The sequence below is a fragment of the Hyaena hyaena genome, unplaced genomic scaffold (genome assembly GCF_003009895.1).
Source record: "Hyaena hyaena isolate Hyena2069 unplaced genomic scaffold, ASM300989v1 scaffold_29, whole genome shotgun sequence".
In the NCBI taxonomy this organism is placed as follows: domain Eukaryota; kingdom Metazoa; phylum Chordata; class Mammalia; order Carnivora; family Hyaenidae; genus Hyaena; species Hyaena hyaena.
In genome coordinates this window covers 1081688-1099516 of record NW_024080661.1, presented here as the reverse complement: position 1 = coordinate 1099516, position 17829 = coordinate 1081688, and the positions used below count along the sequence as shown (strand labels likewise).

At 38.3% G+C, this 17829-nt stretch overlaps 1 protein-coding gene across 5 annotated transcripts in view; it reads right to left on the bottom strand.

Moving 5' to 3' along the window:
- FBXL20 (F-box and leucine rich repeat protein 20) overlaps nt 1-17829 on the bottom strand; it is a 93880-nt gene that overhangs the window by 56020 nt on the left and 20031 nt on the right. Inside the window, exon 1 of one of the 5 annotated variants that reach the window (XM_039227817.1) lies at nt 3555-3678. The exons of the other annotated variants lie outside the window; for them this stretch is intronic. The gene's annotated coding sequence lies outside the window, so the exon portion shown is untranslated. Of the gene's footprint in view, nt 1-3554; nt 3679-17829 lie in introns of those variants that run through there. 5 annotated transcript variants of the gene reach the window in all.

Here is a 17829-nt window from a genome sequence, read left to right as displayed (position 1 = left end):
CCTTCTTTCATCCTGAGTTCTGTCCTGTTTACTAACCAAAATCTATATCCACTACCATTGCTCCACTATTCATTGCTCTCAGTATAAAATAAGTAAACATTTTCATTCTGTTTCCTGTTGATTATTTCTTTCACTTACTCAGTTTTAACTATCCCCAGCAACATTCTAGGGTCCTGAGGACTTCGTGAACTTTGATGGACTACTGGGTATGACTGGAACTCATTTTGGGTGCTGCTAAATCCAGGAAATCTTCCATGCCCTACTGAAAACCTCTTTCAAGGTCATGACTGGAAAGGAAAGAACGGAAAATTCAAAGTAGCAATATAATTACTTGTCCCTCTTCCTCCTCCTCCTTCACTTCCTCTAGCCCCACCTCATCTGTATACACACTAGAGAACTAAGAGTAGACACAGGCAGGCAATATGGGATTTGACGCAGGATTACCAAGTATTTAACCTCTAATCTCATATTCCAAAACCACACAGGGGTTGGTAAATCAAAGGAAAGTAGAGTTTGATTTCCTCATGTACAAATTCTAGTCAATGTGCCAACAATTGAAAACTGGCAGAAGCTGTGGAATTTTCCAAGACATATGTCAGATAGTAATTTTACAATTCACTGACAAACACACATTCTAAATCATCTTACTGTTATGGAAATATTTCCAAAGCAATAGTATTTTAACATAGCCATGGTATATATTTGTAGAAAAAGTATTCCCCTGTTTTAGATAACATAAGAAACAAACAAAGTACACAGCACCCTAGATATCCTAACTGCATGCCAGAAATTATATTTAAATTTAAAAAGAACCAAGAGAAACAAGAGAAACAATGTTAAATTAGAACAAAGATTCTTTAAAGCAGAAGTGAAGAAATAATTTTGCAAGAAAGGCATTAAGGGAAAGTGATACCAAGTTAATAGACCAAGGAGACCTATTAGACTTCTTAGGCCATGATATGAGCAAGACAATGGCCCTATTATGAACAAGACAGCTAAACAAAGGATGTATGATATAGCTAGATATTTGGCTGGGATTAATTAACTGATAAATATCTGAAAAGAGGTCTCTACAATATGCCATAGAATTTCACTGAATTTTTTATTTAAAATATTTTTTAGTGTTTATTTTTGAGAGAGAGAGAGTATGTGAGCGAGCAGGGGAGCGGGAGAGAGAGAGGGAAACCCAGAATCTGAAGCAGGCTCTAGGCTCTGAGCTGTCAGCACAGAACCCTACGCAGGGTTTGAACTCAGGAACTGCAAGATCATGACCTGAGGTGAAGTCGATGCTTAACCAACTGAGCCACCCAGGTGCCCCCATTGAATTTTTACATAAAAAAATCAACCAAGCCAAAAGGACTTTGGAAAAACAGCAGAATCTTCCCTATCCCTGCATCCTTTTTATTTAGCCATAAAATATAAGTATCTAGCTTCAACTTCTACCCCCACCCTCCATATCCACTGTAATTTTAATGCAGTCTTTGTTTAAATGAAGAGTCAGTGTGGCTATGATTAGAGAGATACTAGTCAGTGCTAAGCCAGGTAAAACAAGACAATGCAATGTACTTTTTTTCTACAAATTAATGTCTACCTCATTTTTTTCTATTTTCTCTATTTTTTTAATGTTTATTTATTTTCAGAGAGAGAGAAAGAATGAGTGGGGGAGGGGCACAGAGAGAGGGAGACAGAATTCCATGCTGTCAGTGCAGAACCTAAGGTGGGGTTTGATCTCTCGAACCGTGAGATCATGACCTATGCTGAGATCAGAGTCGAGCAATCCAGGTACCCCTCTATAGATGTTTAACTTTTCCTCAAAAGCTCCAACATCTGTCACATGTCTATCAATATAAGCTCAGACATATCAGATACTGTTTTTTACTGCAGCTGTACCTTCCCCAAACCCTTTGTTCTTTCTTCTCTTTCACTCTGTTGATTCTTTGGACTGGCTACACACTTGTCACCTTGGGCTCTTCCTTAGCTCTTCTCTTTGAATTCTGCTTCTTTAATCTGGTTTCTTTTCCCTTGGTACGTAAGGGCAACTTATAGACAAGCAAACAAAAGCAGCTCATGAGAACTGAAGTTTTGGGTGGCTCAGGTTAAGCATCCAACTCTTGACTTCAACTCAGGTCATGATCTCATGGTTCATGAGTTTGAACAGTGTGAAACCTGCTTGGGATTCTCTTTCTCCTCTTCTCTCTGATCCTCCCCCATGCATGCATGCTCTCATTCTCTCAAAATAAATAAATAAACACTTTTTTAAAAAAAAAATGAAATTTTTAAGTCACTTGCATGTCTAAAAATATCTGTATCCTAGACTCCCATTTGATTGATAATTTGGCTGGGAATAAAATTACAGGTAGGAAATCTTTCCCACTGAGGACATGAAGACACAGTTTTATGCATTTCTATCTGTCTATATCACTACTGTGATATGTAATGCCATCTGATTGGTCCTCTGAATGCAATCTCTAGATACTCTTTCCAGAAGCTTTTAGTAAAGTCTCTGTATTCTAAGTTTACCGAAATTTCATAATCAAGCCTCTTGGTCTTTGTCTTTTTTACCATTCTTTCAGCTTTTTCAATTTGCAAACCTAGGACTTAGAAAACGGTTTGGATATATTTTGGGTATCATTTCTCACTATTTTCTCTGTCCTCTCATATTTATATTTCTGTTAGTCTAACACTGAAACTCCTGGTCTATCTTTAATTTTAAAAATTAGTTTTCTCAGGGGCGCCTGGGTGGCTTAGTCGGTTAAGCCTCCGACTTTCGCTTAGGTCATGATCTCGCAGTTCGTGGGTTCGAGCCCCGCGTCGGGCTCTGTGCTGACTGCCAGCTCAGAGTCTGGAGTCTGTTTCGGAGTCTGTGACTCCCTCTCTCTCTGACCCTCCCCTGCTCACGCTGTCTCTCTCTCTCTCTCCTAGAAATAAATAAAAATATTTTTTTTAAAAATTAGTTTTCTCCTATTTCCCTCATTTAATCTTTTTGTTCTAATTCCTAGGAAATTGCTTGAATTTTACCTACAATCCTTATGCTGTTGGGGGAGGGGAAATTAGAATACTTTTGATTTTTAAAACTTCTTTAATGTTTTATTTATTTCTGAGACAGAGAGAGACAGCGAGAGCAGGGAAGGGTCAGAGAGAGAGGGAGACACAGAATCCGCAACAGGCTCCAGGCTCTGAGCTAGCTGTCAGCCCAGAGCCTGACAAGGGGCTCAAACCCATGAACCGTGAGATGATGACCTGAGCTGAAGTCGGACGCTTAACCGACTGAGCCACTGAGGCACCCCTACTTTTCATTTTTAAAGGTTATTTCTTGTTGAAAGATTTTCAAAATAACATCCTATTCTTCTGAAGATGCAACATTTAAATCTTAGAGATTAAAACCCTTTTCCCCCTCCACCCCAGTTTTTTCCCCTTTGATCTCTGCCTTGTCTATTTGTTTGGCCTCTCATTTTAGATGCTTTCCTCAACAATCTGGTTATTCCTTGGCTGTACATTCCTATTAATGGCATTAAGAAGCTAAATGGAAGCTCATTGTGATTTCGTAGACCCACCAGTCTGTATGCAGATTTTCATTTAATTCCTTGGCTCCAAACCCCTATCCTCTTCATGCATCTGATGTTCCTGGGTCCAGAACCCTCAGCTTCCATTTTCTTGGAGAAAAAAATCCCCAGTTTCCTAGAGGGGGAAGAAGTAGTTTGCATGATTCAACCACTTCATATAAAACTTTCAAATATCACCTACTTTTTTTTTTAACATTACCTATTTTTAACCTCAAGCCTCATCCTGGTCTTTTCAGAGACATTTTGCTACCAATGCTGAGTCTCTGGGAAGGCTGTCCTAGGTAAACTCACTTGGTTGTCTCTGCAGAAAACCCAGGGTGTAACTTCTTCCATTTGGCCAAATTACTTAACACTCTTCTATCCATTTTGTATCTTCTAAAAAGTAGATGAAATTTCTCAACTATGGTGGTTTCTTTGTCTTCCACTCATTTTTGTCCCTGAGGTCTTATGCCTCTTTTTATTCCTTTATTGTAATTTTAGTACTCTTTGAAGAGGAAAGGAAATACATGTTCTCAATCAAATCACCATGTTTGATAAAAATTCTAGTTTTGGATGTCTAGGATAAAATCATTAAGCACATTTACTAAAATTGTAGAGTCCACAAAACCCATCAGGATAAATAATATCTTAGAATTAGGATTCAATATGATTTCTAAAGGACAGTGTCAAGAGGAAATTAAATAGGGATAAGTTAAAAAATCTTGCACTTACAGCCCCTCTGGAAAACAGTGTGGAAGTTCCTCAAAAAATTAACAATAGAACTCCCCTATGACCCAGCAAGGAATTTACCCAAGGGATACAGGAGTGCTGATGCATAGGGGCACACGTACCCCAATGTTCATAGCAGCACTCTCAAGAATAGCCAAAACATGGAAAGAGCCTAAATGTCCATCAATGGACGAATGGATCAAGAAGATGTGGTTTATCAATACAATGGAATACTACATGGCAATGAGAAAGAATGAAATCTGGCCATGTGTAGCAACATGGATGGAACTTGAGGGTGTTATGCTGAGCGAAATAAGTTAGGCAGAGAAGGACATATACCATATGTTTGCACGTATAGGTGGATTAGGAGGAACTTAACAGAGGACCATAGGGGAGAAGGGGAAAAATAGTTGGGGAGAGAGAGGGAGGCAAACCATGAAAGACTCTTGCATGCTGAGAACAAACTGAGGACTGATGGGTGTGGGAGGGAGGGGAAGGGGGGAGATGGGCATGGAGGAGGGCACTTGTGGGGATGAGCACTGGGTGTTATATGGAAACCAATTTGACAATAAACTATTTTAAAAAGTCTAAATAAACACTGAATCTATACAATATTGTAAAGGAAAAAAATCTTGCACTTAGATTAAGCAATTACCAGTTACATAAATACAAAACAGGAAACCTGGTTTCACAAAAAAACTCTGTTTCAGTTTATTATGAGTCATTTATGTAACTTACTGTGACAAATTTTAAAAGAAAGACTATGTCTTAGGACATTAACGGGGAAGCACAAGGACTGTATCAAGCTAGAAAAATATCTTACTCTTAATTTAAATGGTTATCAATAACTCTAATGTCACATTCGAGAAAGAAAACTGATGGATTCTAAATCCATCATTTAGAAGATGGATCCCAGGATACTGAGAGGTTCTAAAACTAAGTCTTAGGGAAAATGGTAAAGATGAACATTCAAAATCTTGAATGGAAGATTTATAATTGCTATCGAATATCTGAAGAACAGTCCCCTAGAATCAAGTAGTTCTATAGTATTCCAGATAGCCAACCTAGATGAATGAAGGCAATTTGTATTAAGACAAACAAGGCTTAAGTAAACTTATAAAGCTATGAGCACCCTCCATTACTGGTCAGCCAGCCTTCCCAAATTCAAGGATGTCATAGAATAGATTCTCTCATTAAGAAGGAGCCTGAACTAGAGGAAATTAAGTTCTGTACCACTAAAAGAACCAGTAGAAATAACAGATACCAAGAGATGAAGAAGGTCATTATATAATGATAAAGGGGTCAATTCACTAAGAGGATATAATAACTGTAGATTTTTATGCACCTAAATATATAAAGCAAATAGTAACAGAACTAAAGGGAGCAATAAACAGCAATATTTCTACTCTCAACAACAGACAGAACTGTAAGACAGGGAGTCTATAAGGAAACAGAAGATGTGAGCAACGCCACAGACCAAATCAATCTTAAACATATATACAGAACATTCTATCCAACAGCAGTAGAATACACATTCTCAAGTGCCCACAAAACATTATCCAGGACAGAACGTGTTACAGCACAATACAAATCTCAACAAATTCAATAATAAAGACATCATATCAAGTATCTTCCTTGACCACAATTGTATTCTGATGTGTGTTTTCCAACATCATCAAGCAATTCTCCAATCCTAGCAAACACTAACTGGGTATCCTACAAATTTAACTCAATTCTGACACTATCAATCAGGAAATAGCATCATATCCCACAGGTCAAGGGCTTAGTCCCACAAGACTCCCCATTTCAGATGCCAGTTGCAGACCTAGGTTGTTACCTGTGTGTCTGATCAACTGGCTATAAATTGGTGGTTCCCATGATCCCCTCTTTAGGTTCAATCAATTTGCTAGAAAGGCTCACAGAACCCAAAGAAACATTAACTTAAATTTTCCAATTTATTATAAAGGACACAGATGAAGAGCCAGATGAAGAAGTATATAGGATGAGGTCCAAAAGGGTTCCGAGCACCGGTGCTACTGTCCCCATAAGAAGTGGGGTGTGCAACTCTGTCTAAACCTCATCAGTTTTGAATTTTTATGGAAGCTTCATTACACGGGCATGACTGATTACATCACTGGCCATCTGTGAGTGATTCAACTCCCAGTCCCCCTCTCCTCCCCATAGGTGGGGCTAGGGGAATAGAAGTATGGGACTGAAAGTTCCAACCTTCCAGTTATGATTGGTTTCCTTGGCAACTAGCCTCCACCCTTAAAGGCTTACTAGAGGCTTTCCAAAATCACCTTATTGGGACGCCTGGGTGGCTCAGTTGGTTAAGCGTCCAGTGTCCGACTTCGGCTCAGGTCATGATCTCATGGTTCGTGGCTTCGAACCCCGCATCGGGCTCTGTGCTGACTCCCAGCTCAGAGCCTGGAGCCTGTTTCAGAGTCTGTGTCTCCCTCTCTCTCTGACCCTCCCCTGCTCACGCTGTCTCTCTCTCTCTCTCTCTCAGAAATAAATAAAACATTAAAAAAATTTTTTTAAGTCCCCTTATTAACATAAACTCAGGTGTGGTTGAAAGGGGCTTGTTATGAATAACAACATGCTATTTCTCCTTTATGGCTCTAAACTGAGGACAAAAAATAAAATATTGTAACAGAAGATGTTTCTATTGCTCTTATAATTTAGGAAATTCCAAGGGGTTGGGGAGTTGTGAGCCAGGAATTGTGGGCAAAGATCAAAACACTTATTCATTATAAATCATAATATAACAAGAATGAAACTAAAAATCAGTCACAGGAGGAGAATTGGAAAATTCACAAATGCATGCAAATTAAACACACTATTGAACAACCAATGGATCAAAGAAGAGATCAAAAGGGAAGTCAAAAAATATTTTGAGACAAACAGAAATGGAAACACAACATAACAAAAGTATGGAACATAGTACAAACAGTTCTAAGATGAAAGCTTATAGTTATAACTATAAGAAAAGTTATAGAAAGTTTAAGAAAAAAGAGGGGTGACTGGGTGGCTTAGTTGGTTAAACATCCAACTCTTGGTTTTGGATCAAATCGTTCTCTCACAGTTTTGAGTTCAAGCCCCACACTGGGCTGTGCTGACAGTGTGGAACTTGCTTGGGATTCTCTCTCTTTCCCTCTCTCTCTCTGCCCTCCCTAGCTTGCTCTTTCTCTCTCAAAAAAATTAACATTAAAAACAAAAAAGGTCTCAAATAAACAAGCAAACATTATACCTGCAGAAACCAGAAAAAGAAAAAACTAAGCCTAAAGTTAGTAGATGGAAATAATAAAGATTACAGAAGAAATACACAAAATAAAAGAAACCAATAGAAGGGTGCCTGGGTGGCTCAGTCGGTTAAGCTTCTGACTCTATTTCTGCTCAGGTCACGATCTCACCGTTTGTGAGCTTGAACCCTGCATCGGGCTCTAATGACAGCACAGAGCCTTCTTAGGATTCTGTCTCCCCCACCCCCTCTTTGCCCCTCCCCTGCTTGCAAGATACTCAAAAAAAAAAAAAAAGATAAACAATACTAAGAGCTCATTCTTTGAAAGGATAAACAAAACTGACAAACCTAGACTAACCAAGAGAAAAAAGAGTACTCAAATAGATAAAATTATAAATGAAAGAGGAAACATTACAAATGATAACAAAGGAATACAAAGGACCATAAGAGACCACTATGAACAATTATATCCTGACAAACTGGACTACGTAAAAGAAATGGATAAATTTCTAGAAACATGACAAGCTACTGTTAAAGTAATTAAACAACAAGGCCATTAGACTGAGGTGGCTCTAATGCCTTGGTATGGAAATCAAAATGTCTCTGTAGCCTCCGTATGCAAACCAAAACTGAAGCCAGAGTTAATGCATTGGAATCTGGGAAAAAAAAAAATCAAACATAAGAACAATTTCAAATAAGGCAACCATTTAAGAGATAGCCAAACAACTTCTTTAATTTTCTTCTGAATCTTATCTATAAAAACTTTGCCCCTGGTCCTGTGGGTGGAGCACACCTAAAACATGATCTGGGTTGGCACTGTGCGATTTGAAGCAATGTGTGCTCAAAGAAATTATTCAAAATTTTAATGTGCATCAGTTTATTTTTTTTAACACTTCCATGACTGAATTGCGACAAAGTAGAACATCTGAACATACTACTAACTACTGAAAAGACTGCATCAGTAACTAAAAACCTCCTCCAAAATAAAAGCCCAAGACCAGAAAGTTTCACTGTTATATTCCAGGAAGCATTTAAAGAAGAATCAATGCCAATCTTTCTCAAACTCTTCCCAACAAATTGAAGAGGAAAAAAGAATTTCCCAAACCATTTCATGAAGTCAGTACTACCTTGTTACCACAGCCAGAAAACTATAGGCCAATATACCTGATGAATGTAGATACAAAAATTCTCAACAAAATAATAGTAAACCAAATTCAACAGCACATTAAAAGAATCATATACAATGATCAAGTGGGATTTATCCTTGGGATGCAATGATAGTTTAGCACACCATCAGTCAATGTGAGATACCACATTAATATGTCACATTAATAGACAAAATATGATCAATCTCAGCAAATAAAAAATATTTGACAAAATTCAACATTCTTTCATGATAAAAACTGTCAACAAATTGGATATAGAAGAAATACACTTCAACATAATAAAGGTCATATATTACAAGCCAAGAGCTAATATCACACTCAACAGTGAACAACTGAAAGCTTTTCCTCTAAAATAAAAAACAAGGGGTGCCTGGGTGGCTGTCAGTTAAGCATGTGACTTTGTTTCAGGTCTTCAACTCACAGTTTGTGGGTTCAATCCCCACATCTGTTGTCAGCACAGAGCCCACTTTGGATTCTCTATTCCCCCCTCCTGTTTGTTTTCTCTCTTGAAATAAATAAATACAACTTTAAACAAATAATAAAATAAAAAACTAGACAAGGGTGACCACTCCTATTCAACACAGTATTAGAAGTCCTAACTAGAGCAATTAAGCAAGAAAAAGTAGGCTCCATGCTGTCAGTACGGAGCCCGGACTTGGGGCTTGATCTCACAAATCATGAAATCATGACCTGAGCCAAAACCAAGAGTTGGATGCTTAACTGACTAAGCCACCCAGGTGTTCCTCAATTGATTTTCTATACACCAACAACATACTAACTGAAAAATAAAGAAAACAACCCCATTTACAACATCAAAAATAATACTCAGCAATAAATTTAATCAAGGAGGTAAATGATCTATACACTAAAAATTACAAGACATTGATGAAAAAAAATTGAAGCCACAAATAGAAAGATATCTCATGTTCATGGACTGTAAGAATTAATCGTATTAAAATGTCCATACTACCCAAAGTGATCTATAGATTCGATACAATCCCTATCAAAATTCCAATGGCATTCTCTCACAGAACTAGAAAAAATTAATCCTAAAATTCATATGGAACTACAAAAGACCTCAAACAGCCAAAGCAATTTTGAGAAAGAACAAAGCTGGAGTCATCATACTTCTGGATTTGCAACTGCATTACAAAGTTACAGTAATCAAAACAGCAGGCCACTGGCATAAAAACAGACACATAGAGGGGCGCCTGGGTGGCTTAGTCGGTTAAGCATCCGACTTTCGCTTAGGTCATGATCTCGCAGTTTGTGGGTTCAAGCCCCGCGTCGGGCTCTGTGCTGACTGCCAGCTCAGAGCCTGGAGCCTGTTTCAGTCTGTGACTCCCTCTCTCTCTGACCCTCCCCTGCTCACGCTGTCTCTCTCTCTCTCTCTCTCCTAGAAATAAATAAAACATTAAAAAAAATTAAAAAAAAAATCAGACACATACACCAACAGAACATATCAAGAGCCCAGAAATAAACCCATGCATATACAGTCAATTAATATCTGAAAATGTACCTAGAAATACTTGGGGGACAGGTAGTCTCTTTAATTAATGGTGCTGGGAAAACTGGATATTCACATGCAAAAGAATGAAGCTAGACATCTATCTTACACCCATGAGAAAAATTAACTCAAAATGGACTAAAGACTGAATAAATGGTAAGACCCAAAACTATGAAACTCCTAGAAGAAAATATAGTGAAAACATTCCCTGACATTGGATTTTGGCTATGATTTTTTTTTATGACACCAAAAGTACAAGTAAGGAAAGTAAAAATTAACAAGTGGGACTACATCAAACTAAAAAGCTTCCAAGGGCACCCAGCTAGTTCAGTCAGTAGAGCACATGACTCTTGATCTCAGGGTCATGAGTTCAAGCCCCACCTTGGGCTAGCATAGAGCTTACTTAATAAAAAAATAAATAAATGAAAACTTTTTAAATAAAAAAGAGTTTCTGTATGGCAAAGGAAATGATCACCAAAATGAAAAGGCAACCAACAGAATAGGAAAAATTTTTGCAAACCATTTATTTGATAAGAGGGTTAATATCTAAAACATATACAATAGCCAAAAACCAAGTAACCCAATTAAAAAATGGGCAAAGGACCCAAACAGACATTTTTCCAAAGAAGATCTATAATGCCTAGCAGGTACATTAAAAGGTGTTCAACATCATTAATCATCAAGGAAATGCAAATCAAAACCACAATGAGATCTCTCTCATACTTGTTACAATGGCAGTTATTAAAAACACATGAGACAGTTAAGTGCTGGTGAGGGTGTAGAAAAAAGGAAATCCTTGTGTGCTCTTGGTGGGAATGTAAATTGGTACAGCCACTGTGGAAAACAGTACGGAAGTTCTTCAAAAACTTAAAAATGGAACTACCCTATAATGGAGCAATCCTACTTCTGGGTGAGTGCACACACACACACAATGGAATATTATTCAGCCATAAAAAGGAAACCCTGCTTTTGCAACAACATGGATGAGGGCAACATGGTAAGTAAAACGAGTCAGAGAAAGATAAATACTATATAATCTGCTTATATGTGGTGGTTGCCAGGGTCTTGAAGACTGGGGGAAATTGGTGAAGGTGATCAAGGGTTACAAATTTCCTTACAAAATGAGTAAGTTCTGTGAATCTAATGTATAGCATGTTATATAGTTAACAGTACTGTCCTGTATACATGAAGGTTGTTTTGTTTTTTTTTTTTTTTACATGAAGGTTGTTAAGAGAGTAATTCTTAAATGTTTTCACCACACACAAACATTAACTCTGTGAGGTGATGGATGTGTTAATCAACCTTATTGTGGCAATCATTCTGCAAAATATACATATATCAAATCATCACACTGTATGCCTGAAACACATTTATATGTCAACTTTATCTCAATAAAGCTGGAAATTAAAAAAAAAAATAAAGAAACCAAAAAGAGAACCAACAGAAATAAATGTAATTTACCTAAGGATTACAGAATGTACTAAAATATAGGTTTACATTTACAGTTATTTTTCCTAAGTATAAAAGAAGAATCAAAATTAATATCAATACAGACCAAGGAAAGAAACAGACCAGTGTCATTACTGTATGCATGATCAAAGTAGGACTTAACCTAGATCATAAGCTTGATAACTCTGTTCTCTGGCAGTATGCTTGATCCTATCTCCCCAAACCAGTGGGGATTCCAAGGCAAACTGAAAAAAGTGAGGACAATGAGATTTTCCACATATCTACACGCACTCCATTGTTAAATGTTGGGCTAGCCTTCATACTTTTTACATTTCTTTTTAAGTTTATTTATTTTGAGAGAGACAGTGGGGGGGGGGAGAGGGAGAGAGAGAGAGGGGGAGAGAGAGAGAGAGAGAGAGAGAGAGAGAGAATCCCAGCAGGTTCCACTTTGTTGGTGTGGACCACCCAGGTGCCCCTCTATGTAACAGTTCTAGAAAGTCTGGTCGTGAATGACTTTATGAGGTTGCCTGCCATCAACCACAAAGAACAAAAACAGGCTTACAGATCTTTTTTTTTTTTAAATCAACACTGACAGACATGAGCCTGTTGATAACATAAGCAAAATTATTAAATTCAGCTATCTTTGGGGCGCCTGGGTGGCGTAGTCGGTTAAGCGTTCGACTTTCGCTTAGGTCATGATCTCGCGGTTCGTGGGTTCGAGCCCCGCGTCGGGCTCTGTGCTGACTGCCAGCTCAGAGCCTGGAGCCTGTTTCTGAGTCTGTATCTCCCTCTCTCTCTGACCCTCCCCTGCTCATGCTGTCTCTCTCTCTCTCCTAGAAATAAAAAAAAAAAAAAAAAAAATTCAGCTATCTTTTCTTTGGAGCCATTCTTTTAATAGGAGGAAGATTCTCTAAACCTTTACCTAGTTCACAGAATTCTGGAACTAGGTGAGGAAAGGAGACTGGGAACCTCCAAAATTCAGTGTGGCAGATTAGCCCGATCCTCCTCTGGGCTTGGGGTCCTAGGTCCTGAACTTCTCACATTCAACTCTTTCAAGGAATAATCTCCTGACTTCTGTAAGGCTGATGACAGTTGCCCAATTGCTCAGGGTGAAGGGGGCAAGTAGTGGGAAAAGGGAAGGGAACAGAGAGGGATCAATCTCCCATTAGAGACTCATAAAACCCCCTGTTCTCAGCCTCCATCTGTGGAATACAGTACTTCCACGCTCTGAGTTTCTGAGGCAGGTGTTCTGTAGACAAATCATGATCTGCTTCTTGCCAGTATTCTCCTCTATAGGTACTTGGGTTTAACCTTCCTCTCCTCTGCTAGGTCACTCTTTTCTGCTTTTTCTTCTTCCATACAAGGAGGATTACAGATATCTCATAGTTTCAAAAGGTAGAGTTTATGTTCCTGTTTTTAATGTGATTTCCGAAAGAACGTGGAAATAATTTTACTTTGCTGTCTTAAAACCAGAAAGGGGTGACTTTTATAATCTTCCAAGTTCAAATAACCTTGAAAATGAGCCAACTACTGTTCAAGGGCTAAATGTTTATGTTTGATAATTAACTCTGATCATCTCTGTTATACAGAAATGTCTCTCACTTCAGATTTTCATGAGGAAGAACTTTTCAAAATCCACTCCTGGCTTCTCTATATTTCTTTACTGATAGAGGCAGAGTAATTTATCTGAATCTACCTGACTAGTTAATCTTAGAAGAACAGAGAGCAAACTTAGCTCATTCTCTGTGTTTCTACCTTTTTAAGGCCTGGACCAAACATCCTCAACTTCTTTAGGGTCAGACTCTCTGTGTGTCAGAAGGCTCAATCCAGTACAGCACTACTGGGAGCCAAGAGGGTCTACTTAAAGAACTTAAGTTAAAAGGCAAAATTTGAGAGGCGCCTGTGTGGCTCAGTCAGTTGAGCGTCCAACTCTTGATTTCAGCCGAAGTCATGACCTCATAGTTTGTGGGTTTGAGCCCCCATATCAGGCTCTGTGCTGACAGTATGGAGCCTGGATGGGATTCTCTCTCTCTCCCTCTCTCTGTCTGCCCCTTTCATGCTTGCTTTCTCTTCTCTCTTTCTCAAATAAACCTAAAAAAAAAAATAAAAGGAAATTTTGACTCACACACTGAAAGCTGTATCCTCTAACCTGTCTCTGTTAGCAACAGAAGCAATATTTTGGGCCCTATCTGCCGTTCCTGTTTTCTAGTATAAGGGGACAAGTATAAGGGGGATGCTTTACTTGAGACTTCTTCAGAAATCCCAATATTCTCTAATAGATAAATTATCTTGCTTCCCCATAATCCATAGCACATTGCTTATAGTACTACTATGGAGCTTAAATTTTGCTTCCTGTATTGACTGTCTTCTAACCCACTAGGCTGTGTAAGCTTTTAGAAGGGAGATTAACCACACTGCCTTACACATGACAAGCCAGAACATAAATATTTGTTGAATGACTAAAGCAGCAAATGGTTTTTTTAATTAAAAGTAAAGATTATTTTATGGTTCTTGCTATTTCAGTTTATATTCGTTCTAAAGTCATAGCTAACAAATATCAGTATTGCTAGATTATAAATAATCTTAAAAGATTTTGCTCTTCTTTGCCAAATTTCCTCTACAATATGTTGGTTCATTATCACTGTTTCTGGTTTTTTGTCTGTATTTTCTAGGATTTTTAAAAGTTAATTATACATTCTACACACCTGAAACAAAAAATAATTCAGTTTACATTAAAGAGAGAAATTCAAATGAAATGGATGGAATCTAAGCCTCTATCTCAAGTTACCTTTCTATAATACAAGAGAAAGACAATAATCACCTGAATTCACTGTCTTATTCACTGTATTCACTGTATGTATATCATCACCAGTGGCTTTAGTGGTAAAAAATGAGTAGTACATAAAAATGATTAGGAGAAAGGGCTCCTGGGGGGTGGATCTCAGTTAAGCATCCAACTTTGGCTCAGGTCATGATCTCACGGTTTGTGAGTTCAAGCCCCACATCAGGCCCTGTGCTGACAGCTCAGAGCTTGGACCCTGCTTCAGCTTCTGGGTCTCCCTCTCTCTGCCCCTCCTCTTTGTCTCTCTCAAAAATAAACAAACTTTTTTAAAAAAGGTTTTTTTTAATAATTAGGAGAAGACATAGCCAAACTAGTGGTTGTAGTCACTCTTCTGCAGAATAAAAATTAGAAATTGAGAAAGCACATTTTTAGTATAATTGAGTGTATTTCAAACTCAGGGAGCCAGGACAGGGTCCTTTTAAAAACCTCAGATCAGGAGCACCTGGGTGGATTAATCAGTTAAGTGTCCAACTTCGGCTCAAGTCATGATCTCATGGTTTGGGAGTTTGAGCCCATGTCAGGCTCTGTGCTGACAGCTCAGAGCCTGGAGCTTGCTTAGTATTCTGTGTCTCTCTCTCCCCCCCCTCTCAGCTTACACTCTTTCTCTCTCTCTCAAATACAAATAATCATTGAAAAAAAAAAAAAAACCTCAGATCACAAGTGTACTCAGAGACAACATCAGAGCCTATAGTGAATAAAGAATTTAAAAGTCCCATCTCTCCATAAATGTAACCAAAAACACTGGCAAAACAAACATTTTTGAACTTTGGAAATTAACTAAAGGTATACAACAACCCGAGGAGTGTACATTTAAGAAAAAAGGCTGAATCTCAGTAAGAACAGAGTTTTGTGTCATTTTAACTTATCCCAATCCCCAGATCAGCAGTACCATTGAAAATAACAGTTTGCATTGTTTGTTAGTGAAAAACCAGAAGAGGCCTCATTTTCAGTGTGTTGTAACCATTTGTCTTGATCTGTCTCGTTGCTCCCTGAAAGACTGGCTCAAAAGGTTTGCCTTTATTTTGCTGGACTCAAAAGAAGCCTAATACTGGGACACCTGGGTGGTTCAGTCGGTTAAGCATCCGACTTCAGCTAAAGTCATGATCTTAAGTTTCTTGAGTTTGAGCCCACGTTGGGCTCCGTACTGACAGCTCAGAGCCTGGAGCCTGTTTCAGATTCTGTGTCTCCCTCTCTCTCTGACCCTCCCCTGTTCATGCTGTCTCTCTCAGAAGTAAAATAAAACGTTAAAAATATATATACATTAAAAAAAGAAGCCTAGTACTAAAGAAACTACCCTACTTTGTCCAAAGCATTAACAAGCAAATGTTTTAGCCACTGCTGTCCAAGAGATATATAACAGAGCAAACAGCAGACTAACCAAAGAGCTAATGAGGAAAGGGTCAGAGAAAGAGATGTCCAAAAGGGTGTTGAAAGCCCCAACATATTCCTGGAAATCTAAAGGTCCCATGCATGCCCAGTGTTGTACAAGTGCTCAGGAAAGACCTGAGAAGTTCCTAAGCTGTCACTGGCTGATCTTAAGGGTCTGCAGAAGCAGGAAGTGAAGGCTGAGGCATAAGCATAAATTGTCTGGCTGAGTGCTGAAGGCATGTCCTAACATGTAAAAACAGCCCCTCAGCAAAGACTAAGAATTTTTGGTTACAGGTATTTTAAGGAAATCTCTGTCATATAATTATCTGACTACTAAACTAATGGCTACACACGACAAAGAATACAGACTTTACAGAATTAGTTCAGAAAAGACCTAAACAAACAATCCTACAGGAATAAGCAAAACCAACAAGCCCTGGAGGGGAAAGAATGTTATTTCTAACGGTGCCACATTTTCATATTCAAAATGTCCTGTTTTCAACCAAAAACTACAAAGCATGCAAAGAAGTTATTTGTAAATTACATAGATGATAAAGGTCCATCCAAAATAAAGAACTCTTACAGCTCTTTACAATAAAAATATAAGTAACCCAATTAAAAAATGTGCAAATAGGGGCACTTGGGTGGTTCAGTTGGTTAAGTGTCTGACTTTGGCTCAGGTCATGATCTCACAGTTCATGAGTTTGAGCCCCACACTGGGCTCTCTGCTGTCAGCAAAGAGGCTGCTTCGGATCCTCTCCCCCTGTCTCTCTGCACCTCTCCAGCTTGCTCTCTCTCTCTCTCTCTCAAAATAAATAAACTTTAAAATGCGCAAATAATTTGAATAGATGTTTCTCCAATGATATACAAATGGTCAAAAGCACATGAAGAGATGCTTAACATCATTAGTCATTTGGGAAATACAAAACAAAAATACAATGAGACAGCACCTCATACCCACTAGGATGCTAACAAAAAAAAAAAAAAAGGAAAAAGAAAAGAACTGGAACAACTGTTAGTAAGGACATAGAGAAATCTGAACCACTGTATGCTGTTGGTGGGAATGGAAAATGATAAAGCTGCTGCAGAAAACAGTCCAGCAGCAAATATTGATGTTAAACACAGCATTACCACATGACCTTCCACTCTTAAAATCTATATGCATAAGAAGTGACAACAGGTTTCAAACACATATTTGTTCATATGAATATTCATAGGAGCACTTTACAACAGTCAAAAGGCAGAAACAACCCAAATATCTGCCAACGCATGAATGGATAAGCAAAATGTGGTATATCAATACAATTAATTATTCTGTCATAAAAAGGAATGAAGTACTGATACATGCTACAATATGGATTAACCTTGAAAGCTGCTGGCTAAGAAGCCAATCACAAGACTATATACTAGATCATTCAATTCATTGGAAAGTCCAGAAAAGAGAACTCTACAGAGACAGAAAGTAGATCAGTGGCCGCTTAGGAAAAAGGGGTTGTGGGGGGATAGTGGGTAATAAACGGTACAAGTTTCTTCCTAAAGTATAGAAGGTGTTTCAGAATTAACTGTGGTGATGGTTTGTACATATCCGTGAATATACTAAAAGCCACTGCATTGTATACTAGAAAAAGGGAAACATATTTATGTGAATATCTCAATAAAAAATTAAAATGTGGGGGTGCCTGGGTGACTCAGTTGTTTAGCTCTGACTCTTCATTTTGGCTCAGGTCATGATTCAAGCCCCTTGTTGGGCTCTGTGCTGACAGCTTGGAGCCTGCTTGGGATTCTCTCTCTCCTCTCTCTCTGCTGCTCCCCCACTCTGTTTGTCTCTCTCGAGCTTACTCTCTCTCTCAAATAAACTTAAAAAAAAAGAAAAAAAGGAAAAGGAAAGGAAGGTAACAGGAATATCTTAAGGGTGCTGAGGGAAAATAACTATAACTGAGAACTATTCTGTAACCTAAGGTGACCCCAATAATGAGGAGAAAAGA